A 23,031-nucleotide genomic window follows, 5' to 3' on the forward strand; every position below is an offset into this window, starting at 1 on the left:
TGATCAAACTTATGCACTTTGCTAGCATTCACACTTCATAAATTATTACTTTTATCATTTACCTACTTGAGGACGAGTAGGGATTAAGCTTGGGGATGTTGATACGTCTCCAACGTATCTATATTTTATGAAGTATTCATGCTGTTATATTATCATTCTTGGATGTTTTACAATCATTTCATAGCAACTTTATATCATTTTTTGGGACTAACCTATTGACCTAGTGCCCAGTGCCAGTTGCTATTTTTTTGCTTGTTTTTTACATCGCAGGAAATCAATGTCAAACGGAATCCAAACACCGCAAAACTTTTTGTGGATTTTTTATGGACCAGAAGACATCCAGTGGGCCAGAGAAGCACCTAGGGGTGCCCCGAGGGGGGCACAACCCACCAGAGTGAGCCTGGGCGCCCAGGCGTGCCCAGGTGGGTTGTGCCCCCCTCGGTGGCCTCTCGCACCCCCTCTTTGCCCTATAAATCGTCAAATATTCCAAAAACCCTCGCAGAGACCCTAGATCAGAAGTTCCACCGCCACAGGCCTCTATAGCCACGAAAAACCAATCTAGACCATGTTCCGGCACTCCGCCGGAGGGAGAAATCATCACCGGTGGCCATCTTCATCATCCCGACGGCCACCACGATAAGGAGGGAGTAGTCCACCCTCGGGGCCGAGGGTTTCTACCAGTAGCTATGTGTTTAATCTCTCTCTCGTGTTCTTGAGATGGCATGATCTTGATGTATCGTGGGCTTTGTTAATATAGTCGGATCATATGGTGTTTTCCCCTCTCTATCTTGTTGTGATGAATTGAGTTTTCCCTTTGAGATTTTGTTCTTATTGGATTGAATACATTTATGGATTTGAGAGCACTTGATATATGTCTTGCATATGAATACCCATGGTGAGAATGGGGTATTATATTGGTTCACTTGATATATTTTTTGGCACTCAACTCGTGGATTCTCGAGGTGGCATTGGGGTAATCTAGGCATAGGGGTTGATGCACGTTCTTGTCTTTGTTTCTCCAGTAGAAATCTTGGGGCACTCTTTGAGGTTCTTTGTGTCAGATTGAGTATTATGAATCTGAAATTATTTGGTGTTATTTTAGTATGAACTCTTGGATAGATCGATCGAAAAAATACTCCCTCCGTCCCATAATATAAGAGCATTTTTGACACTAGTATAGTGTAAAAAGCACTCTTATATTACGGGACGGAGGGAGTAGCTTTGAGGTGGTTTCGTACCCTACAAACAATTACTTCTTATGTTCTCCGCTAGATAGGTTCTTTGGAATGATTCTTCATCGCACTTTGAGGGATGGTTATATGATCCAATTATATTAGCATTGTTGAGAGATTGCACTAGCGAAAGTAAGGACCCTAGTCCTTATTTTCAAGCATTGCAATACCGTTTGTGCTCACTTTTATCGATTGCTACCTTTCTGTTTTTATTTATTCAGATTAGAAAAATGTATTTCTACCATCCATATTACACTTTTGTCACCATCTCTTCGCCGGACTAGTGCACCTATACAATTTACCATTGTATTTGGTGTGTTGGGGACACAAGAGACTTTTTATTATTTGGTTGCTGGGTTGTTTGAGAGAGACCATCTTCATCCTACGCCTCCCACGAATTGATAAATCTTAGGTCATCCACTTGAGGGAAAATGGCTACTGTCCTACAAAACTCTGCGCTTGGAGGCCCAACATGAGTCTACAAGAACAAGTTGTGTATTAGACATCAGTCCCGACATTGACGAGCCTGCGCTCGAGGACGGTGGGTGCCTACCTTTCGAGGATGGGTGCATCGCCTTTACTCGTGAGCTGCAGCAAGTCCGTTGGCCATCCATTCCCACGTTCAAGCTAGAGATACCCGAGAAGTATGATGGAAGGCTGAACCAGGCATAGTTCTTGAGCATCTACGCCCTCGCTCTTCAAGCTGCCGGAGTAAGAGATGAGAAGGTGTTCGCCAACTACTTCCCTTTGGCACTCAAGTCCAATGTGAGGTCTTGGCTGATGCACCTGCTGTAGAACTCCATTTTGTCATGGGTTGACCCGTGCCATGAGTTCACTAGTGCCTTCACGGGCAGCAATCAAGAACCAGGACGGCCCAGCGACTTGCAGCTTCTCCAAGAGAAGGAAGTAGAGACTCTCCGCAAGTATTTGTAGAGATTCAGCAGAGTCCACAGGAATATCCCAAATATCCATCCAGCGGCTGTGATAGCTGCCTTCCAGTCCAATGTGCACAAGCACAGGATACGTTCTAAGATGAATGTGCGATTGCCCAAGACAGTGAAGGAGCTTTACACTTTGGTGGACAAGTGTGCTCGAATGGAGGAGGGAAGAAAACTCCCAGGGGAGGAAGATTGCATCGACATCGACTCAGAGGATGATGATGAATCCACCAGTTAGAAGAAGAAGAGCAAGAAGCACAATAAGAGGCGCAAGGATAAGACAGTGATGATCGTCGAAGGATCAGACATGCCTAGTACCGGCAAGAAGGCTAAGGCCAAAGCCCCCGGCAAGGAAGCTGCCACGTGCACTGACTGCCGGGAGGCTGCGGCTGCCGAGAGGGCTGGGAAAGGCGATGGTCCGTACTACAAGATCCATCGGACCAAAGGCCACGATCTTCAAGAGTGCCATCAGGTTGAGCAGCTCGTCAAGAGGCAGAGGGCTGAATATGAGAAGCGTGAGAAGAAAAAAAAAGGTCAGAATGGCATTTGCGGGAAGGGCCGGGGTGGTGAAGCAAATCGTCCCGGCAGGGCTTTTCGGAACCAAGGAAAACCCGCCAGAGGCCGAGGGAAGGAAGTTAGCAATGATGAGAGTGATGCAGGGGATGAAGAGGAAACCGGTGAGCAGGAGTTCCAGAAGGCCACGGACGCCCTATGCATTGACGGGGGTGCATCTTTGCCCTCCTCTCACAGCCAACTTAAACGGTGGGCACGCGAGGTCAATGCCGTGGAGCCAGCTGCAGAGTCTCGGAAGCCGCTCAAATGGTCACACACGCCCATCATCTTTGACGAAGAGGACCATCCTGACCACACCACCGCGGTAGGATGTCCGCCGTTGTTGGTCTCTCCAACGATTCGCAACCTCAAGGTCACAAAGATGTTGGTTGACAGCGGGGCCGGGTTGAACCTGATTTCCCCAAAGGTTGTCAGCAAACTTCAGATATCAGAGGAAGAATTAAAGGTCATAGGCACGTTTCAAGGAATTAATCCCGGCGGGAGTCATCCTAAGGGAAAGATCACGTTGCTAGTGATGTTTGGGGGAGAACTGAACTATCGGACTGAGATGGCGGCATCCCACTATGCCTACAACACTCTAAGATGCCAGGGCTAGTAGGTGTCATTTCCATCCCGTCAGATGAGAAGGACGCAATCATTTGCGTGGATAAGATGTACCGAGACACAGTCGCGGCAGAGGCCACGGTAGCAGCAGTTCCCACCAAGGAAAACAGAGGAAAGAATAAGAATAGCTGGGACACCAGCAAGGAGTCCGGGAAGCGTACCTCTCCGGAGTGTGCTGCGCCTGTTGATGATTGGCCAGAGAGTTCCAACAATAAGAAATCCAAGGTTGCTACACCACATCTGAAGAAGGTCCCGGCAGGGCTGGCTGGCGTTGATGGTACTTTCACTATCAGCGCCACCCTTGAAGACAAGTAGGAAAGCATGCTCGTTCCCTTCCTATGGGCGAATATCGATGTGTTTGCCTGGCAACCATCTGATATCCCCGGTGTTCTCAGGGAGGTAATCGAGCACCACCTTGCTGTCTGCCCACATGCCTGACCCGTCAAGTAGAAGGTTCGAAAGCAGGCCTTGGAGAGACAGCAGTTCATTGCCGAAGAGATTAAGAAGCTTAAGGCAGCTGGTCTGGTCAGGGGAGTATTGCATCCGACATGGTTAGCAAACCCAGTGGTCGTGCGCAAGGCTTAAGGGAAGTGGAGGCTTTGCATTCATTTCACAGATCTCAACAAAGCTTGCCCGAAGGACTCATTTCCCTTGCTGCGCATCGACCAGATTGTGGACTCCACTTCAGGTTGTGACTTGCTCTCATTTCTGGATGCATACTCTAGGTATCATCAGATCTTCATGTCCAAGGAATACGAGGAGAAGACCTCGTTCATCACCCCATGTGGTATGTACTGCTTTGTGCGCATGCCTTTTGAGTTAAAGAGTGCCGGATCCACTTCTGAAAGAGCAGTCCAGATTGGTTTTGAACCACAGTTGCGCACAAACATTGAAGCTTATACGGATGATATTATGGTCAAGACCGAGGACAGATCAACCCTTATCTAGAATTTTGAGGAAACATTTGCTAATTTGTGCAAGATCAGCTTGAAGCTAAATCCGGAGAAGTGTGTGTTTGGCGTTCCCTCCGGCAAGCTACTTGGGTTCTTCGTGTATCATCGTGGGATTGAAGCCAACCCCGACTAGATCAAGGCGGTCGAGCAAATCCAGGCACCCAGGACAATCAAAGATGTGAGGCGTCTGATAGGGTATGTTGCTGCACTTAGCAGATTTATCTCCTAGATCTTGAAGAAGGTAGGACCCATGAAGTGGACCCCGGAATCAGACGCGGCTCTACAAGATTTGAAGGCCTACTTGTCGTCTGTACCCACTTTGGTTGCCCCAAAACCACAAGAGCCGCTGCTGTTGTACTCAACGGCAACTAATCAAGTGGTTAGCGCGGCCCTAGTGGCACAGCGGGAAGTAGAGGAAGCAGAGAGTGTGCAAAGCCCGGCAGGACCGGTAAGGATCAGGACAGAGGAGAGCACGACAGAAGGTGCAACCCCAAGGACGCGACAAGGAAGCAAGTGGTGCAGCGCCGAGTGTACTTTGTTATTTCCCTGTTACAGGGGGCTAGATCGAGGTACTCTGGTGTGCAAAATTTGATTTTTGGCCTCATCATGGCCTCAAGGAAACTGCGCCATTACTTCCAAGCCCATGAGATCACGGTTGTCACCCGCTTCCCGTTGCAAAGGATACTCCGGAACCCTGAGGCTACCGGCAGGATAGTGGAGTGGGCTTTGGAGTTATCCAGCTATGGCCTAAAGTTTGAGAGCACATCAATAATTCAGAGCATGGCGTTGGTAGAGTTTATTGCAGAATGGACACCAACCCCTGATGAGGAAGTGCTGGAAACAGTTATCCCCGGCAAGGAGGCGCCCCAAGAATGGAGCATGTATTTCGATGGTGCCTTCCCCCTGCAAGGTGCAGGGGCTGGCGTGCTTCTTATTGCTCCCACGGGAGAGCATTTGAAGTACGTCGTCCAGATGCATTTTCCGAGGGAAGAGGCAACCAACAATACAGCAGAGTATGAAGGGCTCCTTGCCGGGCTTAGGATTGCCACAGAATTCGGAATTAAGAAGCTGATCATTCGAGGAGATTCACAGCTTGTGTTGAGACAAGTCAACAAGGATTTCCAAAGTCCATTAATGAAGGCATACGTTGAGGAAGTGAGAAGATTGGAGGAGCACTTTGATGGGTTGCAAACAGAGCACGCACCCCATGTGGAAAACATCATAGCTAATCACCTGTCAAAGTGTGCTGCGCAAAAACTTCCTATGGAACCAGGAACTTTTGTTCTCCATCTTACTCAGCCCTCCGTATCCCCGACAACAATGGCCAGAAAGAGGAGGAAGTTGGACTCCGGTAAGCCTCTCCCAGTAGAGCCTCCCGGGGCTCCTGGTAGGGACCCTGCCAGAAACAACTCCCCATCGACTGCCGGGCTGCGCTCTCCTGCCGGGCCACTGATCCCCGCGGTCGAGAAACGGGCTCCCACAGATGAGTCCTTGTTGCCGAGCCTCAGGCTCCAACTTGGGCAAGGCACATAGTCCATTTCCTCCAAACTAGAGAACTTCCCGATGAGTAAGAGGAAGCTGAAAGAGTGGACCGGAGGGCCAGTATGTATCAGTTTGTCGATGACACTCTACACAGAAGAAGGCCCAACAGTGTGAGATTGAAGTGCATCTGCCGGGAAGAAGGAAAGGAACTACTAGCAGAAATACACAAAGGCATGTGCGGCTCCCACATTGGATCAAGGGCATTAGTTGGGAAAGCATTCCGGCAAGGATTGCATTAGCCCACAGCCCTCCAAGATGCGGTCGAGCTAGTCACAAAGTGTGCAGCTTGCGAGTTCCATTCCAAGAACATCCATCTGCCTGCACAAGCGCTTCAGACAATCCCTTTGTCATGGCCGTTTTCGGTCTAGGGGCTTGATATCCTCGGCCCTTTCCCCCGAGCTGCCGGGGCTTTGAATACTTGTTTGTTGCCATCGACAAGTTTACAAAGTGGCCGGGAAGTAGATGCCGTTAGAAAGGTGACTGCTCAGTCAGCTATCAAGTTCTTGAAAGGATTGGTGTGCCACTTTGGGGTCCTGGCACGGATCATCACCGACAACAGCACCCAGTTCACGAGCCGCCCCTTCATGCAATATATTCATGCCCTCAGAAGCAAGATCTCATTTGCATCTGTAGAACATCCCAGAAGCAATGGGCAGAGGGCGAACACTGAAGTGTTGCGAGGACTCAAGACGAGAACTTTTGATACACTGCAGAAGAGCGGCACACGATGGATTGTTGAGCTGCCGGTAGTTCTCTGGTCCCTCAGAATGACACCAAATCAAGCTATCGGGCAGACTCCCTTCTGCCTCGTTTACGGGGTAAACGCAGTTATCCCCACATAACTCATTTATGGGCCGCCTCAAGTGCTTGCCAACGATGAAGTAGCGCAGGATCAACACTGGCGTGACGATGCTGTGCTTCTCGAGGAGAACCGTCTCTGGGCTGTTACGCGCGCTGCACGCTATCAATAAGCCCCGCGTTGCTATCATAGCCGTAGGGTTCATGCCCGGTGTTTTGAGGAAGGCGACCTTGTCCTTAGGCGCGTTTAGTCCGCCAAGGGTACAAACAAGTTGACGCCGAAGTGGGAATGCCCTTACCGGGTAGTTCGAGACAACAGACCTAGCGCAGTCCCTCTGGAGACTAGAGATGGCATTTAATTGCAAAACTCATGGAATATTGAGCACCTCCACAAGTTCTACCCGTAAACACCCTTTTGTACAGGCCTTGCCTCAGTTGCATGTAACCCCTTGTACAAATCCAGGCGTAGACCCTGAGCAATAGAGAAATGAATGAAGCGCTGGGGGCCCCCAACAAGTTGCATGCATGCATAAGCATATCATCAGCATTGCATGATCGTATCACATGCATTGCATAAGCATTTCATGAGCATTGCATACTCATGTAGATAGGATTGCATCTGCCATCATTTCCATCTGCATAAAACTGCTGGCTCCTGCGATGGATTCAGTCCCCAAGAGGAGAAAAGGAGACAAGCCAGCGCTGCGATCTTCGGTAAGCCAAACAGATAAGTTATATCTCTTGTCCATACGTGTCCTGTAAGCAAAAACTTGTGCATAAGAAAACCTCGTCGCTTTTTGAAACTTAGGTGCTCCCATCCCTCGACTTGAATGTTGCTTCGGTCAGAGTGGTTGCAGTGGCCTTTGCTGTGAAAAGATTGTCGGGAGCTGGTCCCTCATCACAATTTGTGCCTGGTAGGCTTAGTTCCCCGGCAACAAAATAGAGGGCACCGGCAGGATAGCCTGCCAGGGGAAACTCGTTTATCTAAAATATAGAGGCATTCCACCTCTACATGGACATACACATGCACGAGTCCTCCAGCAAGGTTCATCTGTTTCATTAATATGCAGATCAAATAAGTACAAACCTTACAGGAGACAAACATGGACTCAAGAGATTACATTATTTGAACTAAAATTTGGCAAGTGCCTAAAGAGTTAAGATTAAAAAAAGATAAGTGCCCCGTAATCTCCTCTTTTCGTTTTCCCTCCGCCAGATATTGCGGTAGGAAGAGGAAAGAACTGAGGAGGGGCACAGAGAGCAGAGCGGCGGTGCCTAGGTCATCACCTCCAGGACCAGGAAGAAGCCCCCGCTTGAGCACTGGTGGAGTCATCCACCAAAGCTCAGCCGAAAGACTGCTGGAGGGGAGGCGAAGGCACTAAGGGAACATCGCTCCCCGACTATCACCCAAAGAGACTGGTGATGATGATGCCGGGGAGGAAGGGGAAGAGCGGAAAGATGAGGTGGCAGGTCGCTAGTAGAAGGCGAAAGCATCCACGCCATCATAATCCGACCTGACGCCTGATACGTCGCCAACGTATCTCTAATTTATGAATTATTCATGCCATGTTTACAATAGTTTTATATGATTTTGGTATGATTTGATTAGAACTAACCCGGGCTGACGCTTTTTTCAGCAGAACTACCGTGGTGTTGTTTTTGTGGAGAAATGAAAGTTCTCGGAATGCGCTGAAAATCAACAGAGAATTTTTCTGGAAAATATAAAAAATACTGGAACAAAAATCTACCGGAGGGGAGTCCCGGGGGCCCCATGAGGGTGGGGGTGCACCCAACCCCCTGGGCGCGCCCCTGTGCCTCGTGGACTACCCGTGGGCCCCCCTGACATGTTCTCGATGCCAACCTCTCCTATAAATACAGAAACCTCCAGAAATTAACCTAGATCGTAAGTTCCGCCGCCGCAAGCCTCTGTAGCCACGAGAAATCAATCTAGGCCCTCTCCGGCAGGCTGCCGGAGGGGGGCCATCATCACCGGAGGCCCTGGAGGAGGATCCCGGAGGGGCCATCATCGCTATGAAGGCCAAGGACCAGCGGGAGAACCTCTCCCCATCTAGGGGGGGAGGCCATGGAGGAGGAAGCACAAAGGGGAGAATCTCTCCTCCTCTCTCTCGGTGGCGCCGGAGTGCCATCGGGAGGGGAATCATCGACGTGGTGATCGTCTTCATCAACATCACCACCATCATCACCATCCTCATCTCTTTTACGCGGTCCACTCTCCCGCACCCCTCTGTAATCCCTACTTGAACATGGTGCTTTATGCCACATATTATGATCCAATGATGTGTTGCCATCCTATGATGTTTTGAGTAGATATCCGTTGTCTTTGGGTTGATTGATGATCTAGATTGGTATGAGTTGTATGTTTTATTTTGGTGTTGTCCTATGGTGCCCTCCGTGTCGCGCAAGCGTGAGGGATTCCTGCTGTAGGGTGTTGCAATATGTCCATGGTTTACTTATTGTCTGCGTTGCTTGAGTGACAAAAGCATAAACACGGATAAGTGGGTCACGGCGTATGGGATAAAGGGGACTTGATCTTTAATGCTATGGTTGGGTTTTACCTTAATTATCTTTAGTAGTTGCGGATGCTTGCTCGAGTTCCAATCATAAGTGCATATGATCCAAGATGAGAAAGTATGTTAGCTTATGCCTCTCCCTCATATGAAATTGCAATAGTGATTACCGGTCTTGTTAACAATTGCCTAGGACAATTCCGCACACCAATCCATCATTATTCCACACTCGCTATTTATAATATTTAGTAATATATTCTAACTTTATGATAACAGCACCTACTTTTATATTTAGCTCTTCGATATCATGCAAAGTTATCCTCTTCATACCCACAATGTAGTTTTATTTCTCGTTTCTAGTTGGAAGCAAACGCTCGGTGTACGTAGAGTCCTATCAGTGGCAGATAGGACTTGAGAGAATATTGATCTTACCTTTAGCTCCTTGTGGGTTCGACACTCCATACTTATCACTTCCATCATTGGGAATTGCTACGATGATTCCCTGCACTTGGGGATTATCAACGCCCTGCCACCCGCCTTCTCCATCTTCCCTCGTTTTCTATCCCTCGCCACCACTCTAGAGACGCGCCCGGAACCCAGCCCGACGCCTTCCCCGGAGAAGCAGTCGAGGGCCAAGACAACCATGAGGCTCGGGGCGCGCTGCTCCCCACCTTGGCGGGCACGAAGACGCGCCTCCCCTCGACATCACCCCAGATCCACCGGGAGGGGCAGTGCTGGAATTACCAACGACCCCCAACCTTGCACCCCGGACGGACATCAAGAGCACCAAGAACCTGGTCGCTGGGCCAAGAAGTGGCAGCAACTCGAGGCAAGATGCCGCATTACCTAACAGACAACCGGCCGTGGCGGAAGAGATAGGCGTTTTCCCACAATGGGGGAGCTTGACATCTCTCACACCATGTACGGCTCGTCCGCCACGTCTTCTCCAGGCTTGGACCATACTCACTCCCCAAGCACCAGCACGAGCATTCAACATCGCCAATCTCAAGCTGCTGCATGGTGCCTGGCCCCAGGTCTTTCCCCCTCTGAGCATGACCGGCAGATAGCAGAAGATAAAGAAGAAGAGATGCAAGGATGGATGCCTTTGCTCTTCCTCTGCCCCCCCTTTTATAGGCGAGCCGAGGGGGAGAGCTGATTCTTCAATGGGTAACCGCTGCCCTCCTCCACCAATTCAAGAAGGACGGGCCCCCGCCTTGATGCTCTCCCACACCACGTGCCTCTATTACCTACCCCGCGCGATGCGTGCAGCATACGTGGCTAAGGATAAGGGCGTGGTGGGAAGAGTGAATTGGCAGTTTCTCCCCCGTGCGTTAAAGTCATTCACGGGCCATTACAAGAGTAGCCCCACCACGATTGGCCTTACACGATGCACGGGAAAACCGGAAACTGGCCCGGTCTCAAGATTAATGACGAAGCAAAGAAGATCTCAAGGGGCCAGCCTCTTCCACGTCCTTACCTGTGCACCTATTAGGACCTACCCCGACGACACCCAACTATAACATCCCAAATTTTCAATTTGGAATGTTATGGATTAGATCATCATTGCATATCATATTTTATTGCATTTTGGTTTGATCCTAGAAATTCTACGCAACTCAAGGACCCACGGAGAGAGTTGGGGATTTCGTTATTTTCATATTTGAGTTCTCTCGAATTTTGAAAAATGGATCGTTTGATTTTAATTATTTTCTCTTCGAATATTTCTTTTATGAAAATAAAAGAAAGAGGATAAAATGACTTCCTCAAAATAAATAAATATGGGAGATTTAATATTAAAATCAAATAAGAGTTTTATTCAGAGTTTTATCGCTATTTTATTTGAATTAGGAAAAAATATGCATTTTTCAAAATTGCATTAGAGTCCCAAATAAATGTTCACCTTGTCCGTGTAGATTTTTAGAGGACGGGGAAAATTTATTTCAGGATTTTTGGAGTCCGTTTAGTATTTCTTTTCTTTGTTTTTCTACGCGGAATTTAAAAAAAAACGAACAAACCTAACCGGGCCGTGTCCGACCTGGACACTAGCCCGGCCGGCCCTTTAAAGCCGCGGAGGACCGAGCCGCCAGCCCCCGCACCAGAAACCCTAGCCGCCACCCGAGTCCCGCCGCCGGAGCCTCGCCGCGCTGCCGCATCGCTCGCGCCGCCCCGCAGCCCCGCCGCCGCCGGATCCCCTCGCCGCCGCCGCCCGACCCCGTCGGAGGAGCCGCCCGCCGCCGTCTCGCCGGAGGTAGCCGCCGCCGCCTCGGTTTTCGCAAGAAAACCGATCGTTTTTTTTCGAAACCCTAGATCCCTTTTTTTATTTTAGATCGGTTTTTTCGGTTTATTTATTTAGCGAAGGCCCGTTCGTTCGTTCATTTTAACGAACAGTTTTCACCGTTTAGCCGCAGACAGTGAACGTTCGTTCGTTAGCCTGTTCGTCAGTTTTTCTTTTTCTCGGATTTTTTGCGATTATTTTCGATCGCGATTTCTGATCCGATTTTCGTTTTAGTTTATCTTTTCGCTCGTTTATCGGAATCAGGCGATTCAAGCGCCTAGAGTTTCGTCTCGAAGCCCTCTTTCTGTTTAATCATCTTAAACAAGTTTGGTTTACTGTAAAATTTTACTTTAGTCCAGATTAGTAATCGAAGCTTGTTTCTTTCGCAGTTTGAGTTTTGTTGCTTCATTTGATTTGATTCTTTTTGCAAACCAGAGTTCCTAAGTTGAACTTTCTGGTTAGATCTCCTTATTTGAGTTTTACCCGTGCATCTTGCTTGATTGCTTATTGTATGCTTGTTTGTTTGCGACAGAGTACCCAGAGTGCGAAGCGTGCTACTACGAGTCTCTAGGTTTCACGGATCATCAGCAAGGCAAGTAACACTTTGATCATACCTCTTTACTACCCAGTTTTATTGCATTAGATCAATCCTCAAATAATTGCATGGTTAGGATCTGATTAAATTGTGGGTTTGGGAAGTAGATGAGGTAATACCTATTCACCTGTTTATTATCAAACCTTTGGGAGTTACTTCTACGTTGCTTATATTGCTATGCTATGCTCGTAGACGTGGTTTGGGTTGAGTGTATTCACGACAGATGTGAGTATTGTTAATTAATGGTTAACTTAAGGTGGCAACTTTAATACACATCTGGGTGGATTGAGGCACCTGGGGAACCCAGTGTTGTCTGTATTTTTTGGAAATCCCGGGGTACCGTGTGATTCTCCTATGGACTGCCACCCAGGCTCAAAGGGATCATAAGATTATTCATGCTAGAAACTTCCGTGTGCAGCCACATGCCATTATGGGCTCTGGCATAGTTGAGTAAGTTGTGGGAAACCTTTCCATGGTGGGCTAGCAGATGTAGGGAATTGTAGGTGTACAGGCCTATCTATCTGTTAAGGGGACCTCTTCGGAAAGACAGTGTCTCGGTCGTCCGTTTCTCAAACATCATGTAGTGTGAGAAATCAAACGGAGGAGATCGAGTCTTGTGGGGAAAAGTGCGCAAACCTCTGTAGAGTGTACAAACTAATCATGGTTAGTCGTGTCCCCGGTTATGGACATCTTGCGTATCTGGTTCTTGGATTATCATGTGGATCTCAACACTCTAAATTAATTTTGTTGGGTTATTAATTACCTTTTAATTGGGATTGAGATGGGGTTTACCATTCTCAATGTTTTCAACCAACTTTGTAGTTAAATAAAATTTATTCCTTTGTTGTAGGGAAAATTTGGCTTTCCGCAAAACATATTAACCATACAGCCTCCACCAGCCATATATGCCTATAGTGATAGCTTTATTCTGTTCATTACTCTCTTGTGTTACATTGCCCGAATATTCCATGTGCTGACCCATTTTCGGGCTGCAACGTATCATGTTGCAGGCTTTTCAGACGACGAGTAAGGAGCCTTAGGTCGTGGTCTTTCACTCAGTGATGCCGTTGGAGTTGATGGACTCACTTTATTTTCCAAGCCTTCCGCTGTTATCGTATTAGATGGCCTTAAGCCATATTTATTGTAATAAGTTCTCTTTTGAGACATTATATGTAAAAAGTGTGTGATTGCCACTCTGTTATAAATCCTCAAGTACTGTGCGTGTCAGCATTACCGATCCAGGGATGACACTGATGCACAGAGATCAGACTGTTTGAGGTCTGGTCGCTACAAGATGGTATCAGAGCACACGCTGACTGTAGGACACGACCACTAAGCTAAAGCCCTAGATCACTACTCTCTTCTCATTTCTGACTCCTCTCCATTTTCTACTCTTTAGGATGGCGGATGCAAGGATCAAGTTCACGCAACCGGATGAAGACACCCCTTTTGGACGCCACTTGAAGGAAGTCACTAGGTACCTGAAGATCGGAATACCAAGCTTCAGCGGGACTTACAACGCCACTTTACCAGAAGAGGAGCGCTGGATGATTCAAGTTCAAGTTCCAGGAAGGACATTCACGCCAGTCACTGAGCCCATAGAGTTTTCCTTTGATGTGCCAACCTGGAGTCTAGATAAGAGTATGGCAGCCCACATCACCATGGGACGCATTGGAGAAGTTTACCACAAGGATCTCAAGGATACTATCTACCAGATTTGTGGGCACCGAGACAAGCAATGGGAGATGATCAGCACCAGGAAGGATAGATCGATTGCAGCTTTCATCCAGGAGTTAAACCAGCACATTCGACGCCAGGAGAACCAGATGTGCGCAGGCATGACAGATTTGAAGAAGGTGATGACAAGGATCACGGAACTGGAGGAAGAACTCTAGGCCACACGCGAAGATTATGAGGAGGAAATTGTCGTACTAGTGGAGAAGAATGACGACCTGACAAGGAAGATCGGAGTATTCATGGGAGAACCCACGCCAGGAGGAGAAGACGACAGTTCCACTTGCCCGGAGAACTACATCATCATCGACGACACCGACTCGGACCCCGATGATAGAGATGATGACTATGTTGATGAAGCTGGAGCGGATATCATGGAGTCTTCGACCAATCATTTTTTCTAGTCGACCACCATATCAGTAGTAGTATTCCACCATGTATATAGTATAGTCCGAGCACTTTTGTAACGATAGTTCTAGACCGATTGTAAGCCCTTGTTTGATTGATAGAGTGATATGATTGTGTTTGTCTCATGTGCATATGGGTAGTGTTTTCCCCCTTAGACCCCATTCTACTCTGTTTTCTCACCTTTTCTAAACCCAGGAGATGCCTCCGAGACGCGACAATGGATTTGCTTTCCCACCGGAGCTCACTCAGTTGATCTAGCAGCAGAATGCATTGATGCAGATACTAGTCCAGAATTAGAATCAGGGGAACAACAACAACAACCCACCACCACTACCTGTTGATCACTTAGCCCGTTTTCTAAGGCTGAACTCGCCGGTGTTCTCCAGTAGCACCGAGCCAGTAGTTGCAGATGATTGGCTCCGCAAGACTGAAAGGGAGTTGACCACTACAGGATGCACATATGCGGAGAGAGTGCATTCTACCGCACATTAGCTTGATGGACCCGCAGCATCATGGTGGGAGAATTTCACAGCCACTTACCCCATCGACACTGTTACATGGGACCAGTTCCAGCAGGCTTTTCGCACTGCCCATGTATCAACAGGAGCTATGGACATGAAGAAGCGTGAGTTTCGCAACTTATGCCAAGGAGGGCGCACCGTTGGCCAGTATGTGGATGACTTTAGTAAGCTAGCACGTTATGCCCCAGACGACGTAGCTACAGATGCAGCTAAGCAGGAGAAGTTTTTGGAAGGACTGAATGATGAGCTGAGCATGCAGTTGATGGTGGCAAATTTCAATAACTACCAGGAGTTGGTAGATAGAGCTCTCATGCTTGAAGGGAAGCAGCAGCAGATTGACAACCGCAAGAGGAAGTATGGACAAGGGAAGTATAATTCTGGAGCTCAGCAGAGACCCCGTTTTACCCCGAACTCGGGAGGACCCCTTCAGCATAACCATGGAGATCACAATCACACTGGAGGAAGTTCGCACAATCATAGTGGCCCCAAGAACGGGAATGGTAATGGAGGAAGCAACGGACAGAACCGTTCCAACCCGGCAACACCCGCTAAGAAAGATGTAAGCCACGTTAATTGCTACAAGTGCCAGAAGACCGGACATTACGCCAATGAATGTCCTGAAGCTAAGAATGGAAACGGCAATGGAAGCTCTGGGAAGAAGCCCAACCCTTTCAACAGGGGACAAGTGAACTACGTTAACGTGGAGGAGGTTGAAGCTCAACCAGATGCAGTAATAGGTAAGTTTTTGGTTAAGTCATTTACTGCAGTCGTTCTTTTTGATACTGGTGCATCGCATTCATACATATCAAGGGGATTTGTGGATAAGTATAAACTGCCCACCAAAGTTCTTAGTACACCTATGTTAGTAAGCTCGCCAGGAGCAGAGTATATGGCAAGCCAAGGATGTTTTCAGATGCCATTGACCATAGGTAGGCATGTTTTCCCCTCGGATCTGATAATTTTGGAATCGCAAGGTTTGGACGTGATTCTGGGTATGAATTGGCTATCGATGTATGGAGGAAACATCGATTGCGCCAGTAAGACGATTCTGCTCACCACCCCAGAAGGAAGAAGGATCAAGTATGTATCCCGGCATGTGCCGAATAGGACTCAAGTAAATTCCTTATCAGGAGTTGTACAGGAGGAAGTACCAGTGGTGAAGGATTTCCCGGATTTATTTCTAGAAGAGTTGCCAGGCATGCCACCGGATAGAGACATTGAGTTTTTGATTTAGCTTTTGCCATGCACATGGCCAATATCTAAGAGACCGTACAGAATGCCCGCAAAGGATTTGGAGGAAATTAAGAAGCAGATTAAGGAGTTACTGGATAAAGGTTATATTCTCCCAAGTTCGTCACCTTGGGGATCCCCAGTGCTTCTAGTGGATAAGAAGGATGGATCGTTAAGGATGGTTGTTGATTATCGAGGATTCAGTGAAGTAACGATCAAGAACAAGTACCCACTACCGATGATCAATGATTTGTTTGACCAGTTGCAAGGAGCTTAGGTGTTTTCCAAGATCGATCTGCGATCAGGGTACCACCAGCTGAAGATTCGAGAGCAGGATATACCTAAGACAGCTTTTACCATGAGGTATGGGCTATATGAGTATACCGTTATGTCATTTGGCCTGACTAACGCACCTGCCTACTTTATGAACATGATGAACAAGGTGTTTATGGATTTTTTGGATAAGTTCGTCATGGTGTTCATTGATGATATTCTGGTCTACTTGAAGAATGAAGACGAGCATAAAGAGCATTTGCGTTTAGTACTTGGGAAGCTCAGAGAACATCAGCTATACGCCAAGTTCAGCAAGTGTGAGTTTTGGTTGAAGGAAGTTGGATTCCTTGGACATGTTATATCCGGAGAACGAATTGCGGTAGACCCCACCAAAGTTGTCACTGTGAAAAATTGGGAAGCACCCACGTCGGTTGGAGAGATCCGGAATTTTCTTGGACTCGCAGGATACTACCGGAGGTTCATTGAGAATTTCTCGAGGATTGCAAAGCCTATGACGGAGTTTTTGAAGAAGGACACCAAGTTCAAATGGACTAAGGAATGTGAGGCCAGTTTTTAGGAGTTGAAGAAACGCTTGGTTACATCACCAGTGTTGATTCTACCAGATCAACGCAAGGATTATGAAGTGTATTGCGACGCTTCTCGTCGAGGACTTGGAGCCGTACTTATGCGGGAGGGAAGAGTTGTTTCATATGCCTCCCGACAGCTTAAACCCCATGAGTTGAATTATGCTACGCATGATTTGGAGTTAGCAGCCGTAGTGCATGCGTTGAAGACTTGGAGACACTTTCTCATCGGGAACCATTGTGAGGTATACACGGATCACAAGAGTTTGAAGTATATCTTCACGCAGAAGGAGTTGAATCTCAGGGAGAGGAGATGGTTGGAACTCATTAAGGATTATGATATGAGATTGCATTATCATCCCGGAAAGGCTAACGTAGTAGCCGATGCGTTGAGCCGCAAGAGTCATGTCAATACACTCATGACCGGAGAGTTACCCAAGGAGTTAGCAGAGGATCTTCGCGAGCTATGTTTCGAAATAGTTCCGAGAGGCTATGTAGCAACTTTGGAGATTCAATCTACTTTGATGGATAAGATCAGAGAAGCTCAGAAGACGGACAAGGAGATTGCCGAGATAAAGGAAAGAATGAACAAAGGAAAGGCTAAAGGATTTCGTGAGGACGAGCACGATACTTTGTGGTTTGAGGACCGTGTATATGTGCCAAATGATTAGGAGATCAGGAAGTTGATTCTGCAAGAGGCCCATGATTCGCCATATTCGATTCACCCAGGTAATACCAAGATGTACCTGGATTTGAAGGATAGTTTCTGGTGGACCGGAATGAAGAAGGATATTGTGGAGTATGTAACAGTTTGTGATGTATGTCAGAGAGTGAAGGCAGAGCATCAGAAACCAGCAGGATTGCTACAACCATTGCCGATACCCGAATGGAAGTGGGATAAGCTAGGCATGGATTTTATCACGGGATTGCCCAGGACTCGTTCAGGCTATGACTCGATATGGGTTGTAGTCAATCGTTTGACGAAAGTAGCTCATTCCATCCCAATAAAGACCACTTACACCAGTGCTAAGTTGGCAAAGATATACATGACCAGGATCATATGTTTGCATGGAGTTCCGAGGACCATTATATCAGATAGAGGAACCCAGTTTACCTCAAAGTTTTGGAATCAGTTGCATGAAACTTTGGGAACTAGGCTAGAGTTTAGTACAACTTTTCGCCCGCAGACGGATGGACAGACTAAGAGAGTCAATCAGATTCTGGAGGACATGTTGAGAGCTTGTGCGCTAGACTATGGATCTAGTTGGGACGACAATTTGCCTTACGCAGAGTTCTCTTACAACAACAGCTATCAAGCCAGTTTGAAGATGGCCCCTTTCGAAGCATTGTACGGAAGGAGGTGCAGGACACCCTTGTTGTGGGATGAAGTTGGAGACCGACAGTTGTTTGGACCAGATTTGATTAAAGAGTCTGAAGAGAAGGTTAAGCTGATTCGCGATAGACTCAAGGTAGCCCAACAGGCAGAAGAGTTATGCGGATTCTAAACGCAAGGAGACAGTTTACGAAGTTGGAGACAGAGTGTATCTTCGTGTATCCCCACTTCGAGGAGTGAAGCGCTTTGGAGTTAAGGGAAAGTTAGCACCACGTTTTGTGCGACCATACAAAGTTTTGGAACATATGGGAGAAGTTGCTTACAAGTTGGAATTGCCCGAAGGATTGTCAGGAGTTCATGATGTGTTCCACGTTTCTCAGTTGAAGAAGTGCCACGCAGAGATGGCTGATATCCCTCTGAGAGATACAGTGCCGCTGGAAGCGATACAGTTGGATAGCGATTTGACCTACGAGGAGAAGCCAGTCAAGATTCTCGAGTTTGCCAGCCGAGTCACACGCAACAAAGTTATCAATTTTTGCAAAGTTCAGTGGAGCCACCATACCAAGGATGAAGCCACCTGGGAACGAGAGGAAGACCTACAGAAGGATCACCCTCACCTATTTTCTAGCCAACCCAAATCTCGAGGGCGAGATTCATCTTAAGGGGGGTAGGTTTGTAACATCCCAAATTTTCAATTTGGAATGTTATGGATTAGATCATCATTGCATATCATATTTTATTGCATTTTGGTTTGATCCTAGAAATTCTACGCAACTCAAGGACCCACAGAGCGAGTTGGGGATTTTGTTATTTTCATATTTGAGTTCTCTCGAATTTTGAAAAGAGGATCGTTTGATTTTAATTATTTTCTCTTCGAATATTTCTTTTATGAAAATAAAAGAGAGAGGATAAAATGACTTCCTCAAAATAAAGAAATATGGGAGATTTAATATTAAAATCAAATAAGAACTTTATTCAGAGTTTTATCGCTATTTTATTTGAATTAGGAAAAATATGCGTTTTCCTAAATTGCACTAGAGTCCCAAATAAATGTTCACCTTGTCCGGTAGATTTTTAGAGGACGGGAAAATTTATTTCAGGATTTTTGGAGTCCGTTTAGTATTTCTTTTCTTTGTTTTTCTGCGCGGAATTTAAAAAAAACGAACCGACCTAACCGGGCTGTGTTCGACGTGGACACTAGCCCGGCCGGCCCTTTAAAGCCATGGAGGCCCGAGCCGCCAGCCCCCGCACCCGAAACCCTAGCCGCCGCCCGAGTCCCGCCGCCACCGCAGGAGCCACGTCGCGCCGCCGCACCGCCCGCGCCGCCCCGCAGCCCCGCCGCCGCCGCCCGACCCTGCCGGAGGTGCCGCCCGCCGTCTCGCCTGACCTCGCCGGAGGTAGCCGCCGCCGCCTCGGCTTTCACGAGAAAACCGATCGGTTTTTTTCGAAACCCTAGATCCCGTTTTTTAATTTTAGATCTTTTTTCTGTTTATTTATTTAGCGAACGCACGTTCGTTCATTCGTTTTAACGAACTGTTTTCACCGTTTAGCCGCAGACAGCGAACGTTCGTTCGTTAGCCTGTTCGTCAGTTTTTCTTTTTCTCGGATTTTCTGCGATTATTTTCGATCGCGATTTCTGATCCGATTTTCGTTTTAGTTTATCTTTTCGCTCGTTTGTCGGAATCAGGCGATTCAAGCGCCTAGAGTTTCGTCTCGAAGCCCTCTTTCTGTTTAATTAACTTAAACAAGTTTTTGCTACAGTAAAATTTGACTTCGGTCCAGATTAGTAATCGAAGCTTGTTTCTTTCGCAGTTTGAGTTTTGTTGCTTCATTTGATTGGATTCTTTTTGCAAACCGGAGTTCTTAAGTTGAACTTGCTGGTTAGATCTTCTTATTTGAGTTTTACCCGTGCATCCTGCTTGATTGCTTATTGTATGCTTGTTTGTTTGCGATAGAGTACCCGGAGTGCGAAGCGTGCTACTACGAGTCTCTAGGTTTCACGGATCATCAGCAAGGCAAGTAACACTTTGATCATACCTCTTTACTACCCAGTTTTATTGCATTAGATCAATCCTCAAACAATTGCATGGTTAGGATCTGATTAAATTATGGGTTTGGGAAGTAGATAAGGTAGTACCTATTCACCTGTTTATTATCAAACCTTTGGGAGTTACTTCTACGTTTCTTATATTGCTATGCTATGCTCGTAGACGTGGTTTGGGTTGAGTGTATTCACGAAAGATGTGAGTATTGTTAATTAATGGTTAACTTAAGGTGGCAACTTTAATACACATCTGGGTGGATTGAGGCACCTGGGGAACCCAGTATTGTCTGTATTTTTTGGAAATCCCGGGGTACCGTGTGATTCTCCTATGGACTGCCACCCAGGCTCAAAGGGATCATAAGATTATTCATGCTAGAAACTTCCGTGTGCAGCCACATGCCATTATGGGCTCTGGCATAGTTGAGTAAGTTGTGGGAAACCTTTCCATGGTGGGCTAGCAGATGTAGGGAATTGTAGGTGTACAGGCCTATCTATCTGTTAAGGGGACCTCTTCGGAAAGACTGTGTCTCGGTCGTCCGTTTCTCAAACATCATGTAGTGTGAGAAATCAAACGGAGGAGATTGAGTCTTGTGGGGAAAAGTGCACAAACCTCTGTAGAGTGTACAAACTAATCATGGTTAGCCGTGTCCCCGGTTATGGACATCTTGCGTATCTGGTTCTTGGATTATCATGTGGATCTCAACACTCTAAATTAATTTTGTTGGGTTATTAATTACCTTTTAATTGGGATTGAGATGGGGTTTACCATTCTCAATGTTTTGATCCAACTTTGTAGTTAAATAAAATTTATTCCTTTGTTGTAGGGAAAATTTGGCTTTCCGCAAAACATATTAACCATACAGCCTCCACCAGCCATATATGCATATAGTGATAGCTTTATTCTGTTCATTACTCTCTTGTGTTACATTGCCCGAATATTCCATGTGCTGACCCATTTTTGGGCAGCAACGTATCATGTTGCAGACTTTTCAGACGACGAGTAAGGAGCCTTAGGTCGTGGTCTTTCACTCAGTGATGCCATTGGAGTTGATGGACTCACTTTATTTTCCAAGCCTTCCGCTGTTATCCTATTCGATGGCCTTAAGCCATATTTATTGTAATAAGTTCTCTTTTGAGACATTCGACGTAATAAGTGTGTGAATGCCACTCTGTTATAAATCCTGAAGTACTGTGTGTGTAAGCATTACCGATCCAGCAATGACACTGATGCACAGAGATCAAACTGTTCGAGGTCTGGTCGCTACAGCAACAGCGCGATCGGGGCAGGCCCAGGGGCTTCTGTCGGTGCAGCAAACCCTGGGTCCGTTTCCCAGACTATGCACATGCACAAAAGCAAGACCGCAGCGCCAAGCTCAGATTGGAACACGAAGGATCAGTTCTCTGAGGGACCAACATGCAGCACAAGAAAAGCAAGACTAGCCAGAGAAGCAAGATACTGCTAAGGAAGAAACCTCCCTTGCCAGGCAGGCGAGCCTGGCAAAGGATGGGGTTACCCTCCGAAGCAAGCCTTCAGGTTGTCCCGGCAGGCCTGTCGGGGCTTGCGGAGGCAAAACCACCTCACCGCAACGCACGTCGTCGATAGGTGCGGTGTCTGATACGTCTCCAACGTATCTATAATTTTTGATTGTACCATGCTATTATATTATCCATCTAGGATGTTTTATATGCATTTATATGCAATTTTATATGATTTTTGGGACTAACCTATTAACCCAGAGCCCAGTGCCAGTTTCTGTTTTTTCCTTGTTTTTAGGTATCGTAGAAAATGAAAACCAAACGGAGTCCAATTGACCTGAAATTTCACGGAGATTATTTTTGGACCAGAAGAAGCCCACGGCGTATCGGAGATGGGCCAGAAGAGTCCCAAAGCACCGACGAGGGTGGGGGCGCGCCCCCTACCTCGTGGCTGCCTCGGAGACCCCCCCTGACATGTTCCCGACGCCAAAACCTCTTATATATACCCAAACTTCCAGAACATAACCTAGATCGGGAGTTCCGCCGCCGCAAGCCTCTATAGCCACCAAAAACCAATCGAGACCCTGTTCCTGCACCCTGCCTGGGGGGGGAACCCTCACTAGTGGCCATCTTCATCATCCCGGCGCTCTCCATGACTAGGAGGGAGTAGTTCACCCTTGGGGTTGAGGGTATGTACCAGTAGCTATGTGTTTGATCTCTCTCTCTCTCGTGTTCTTGATTCGGCACGATCTTTATGTAACGCGAGCTTTGCTATTATAGTTGGATCTTATGATGTTTCTCCCCCTCTACTCTCTAATGGATTGAGTTTTCCCTTTGAAGTTATCTTATCAGATTGAGTCTTTAAGGATTTGAGAACACTTGATGTATGTCTTGCATGTGCTTATCTGTGGTGACAATGGGATATTCACGTGATCTACTTGATGTATGTTTTGGTGATCGACTTGCGGGTTCCGTGACCTCGTGAACTTATGCATAGGGGTTGGCAGACGTTTTCGTCTTGACTCTCCGTAGAAACTTTGGGGCACTCTTTGAAGTTCTTTGTGTTGGTTGAATAGATGAATCTGAGATTGTGTGATGCATATATTATAATCGTACCCATGGATACTTGAGGTGACATTGGAGTATCTAGGTGACATTAGGGTTTTGGTTGATATGCGTCTTAAGGTGTTATTCTAGTACGAACTCTAGGATAGATCGAACGGAAAGAATAGCTTCGTGTTATTTTACTACGGACTCTTGAATAGATCGATCAGAAAGGATAACTTTGAGGTGGTTTCGTACCCTACAGTAATCTCTTCGTTTGTTCTCTGCTATTAGTTACTTTGGAGTGACTCTTTGTTGCATGTTGAGGGATAGTTATATGATCCAAT

Source organism: Aegilops tauschii, chromosome 2 (assembly GCF_002575655.3).
Source record: "Aegilops tauschii subsp. strangulata cultivar AL8/78 chromosome 2, Aet v6.0, whole genome shotgun sequence".
NCBI lineage: Eukaryota > Viridiplantae > Streptophyta > Magnoliopsida > Poales > Poaceae > Aegilops > Aegilops tauschii.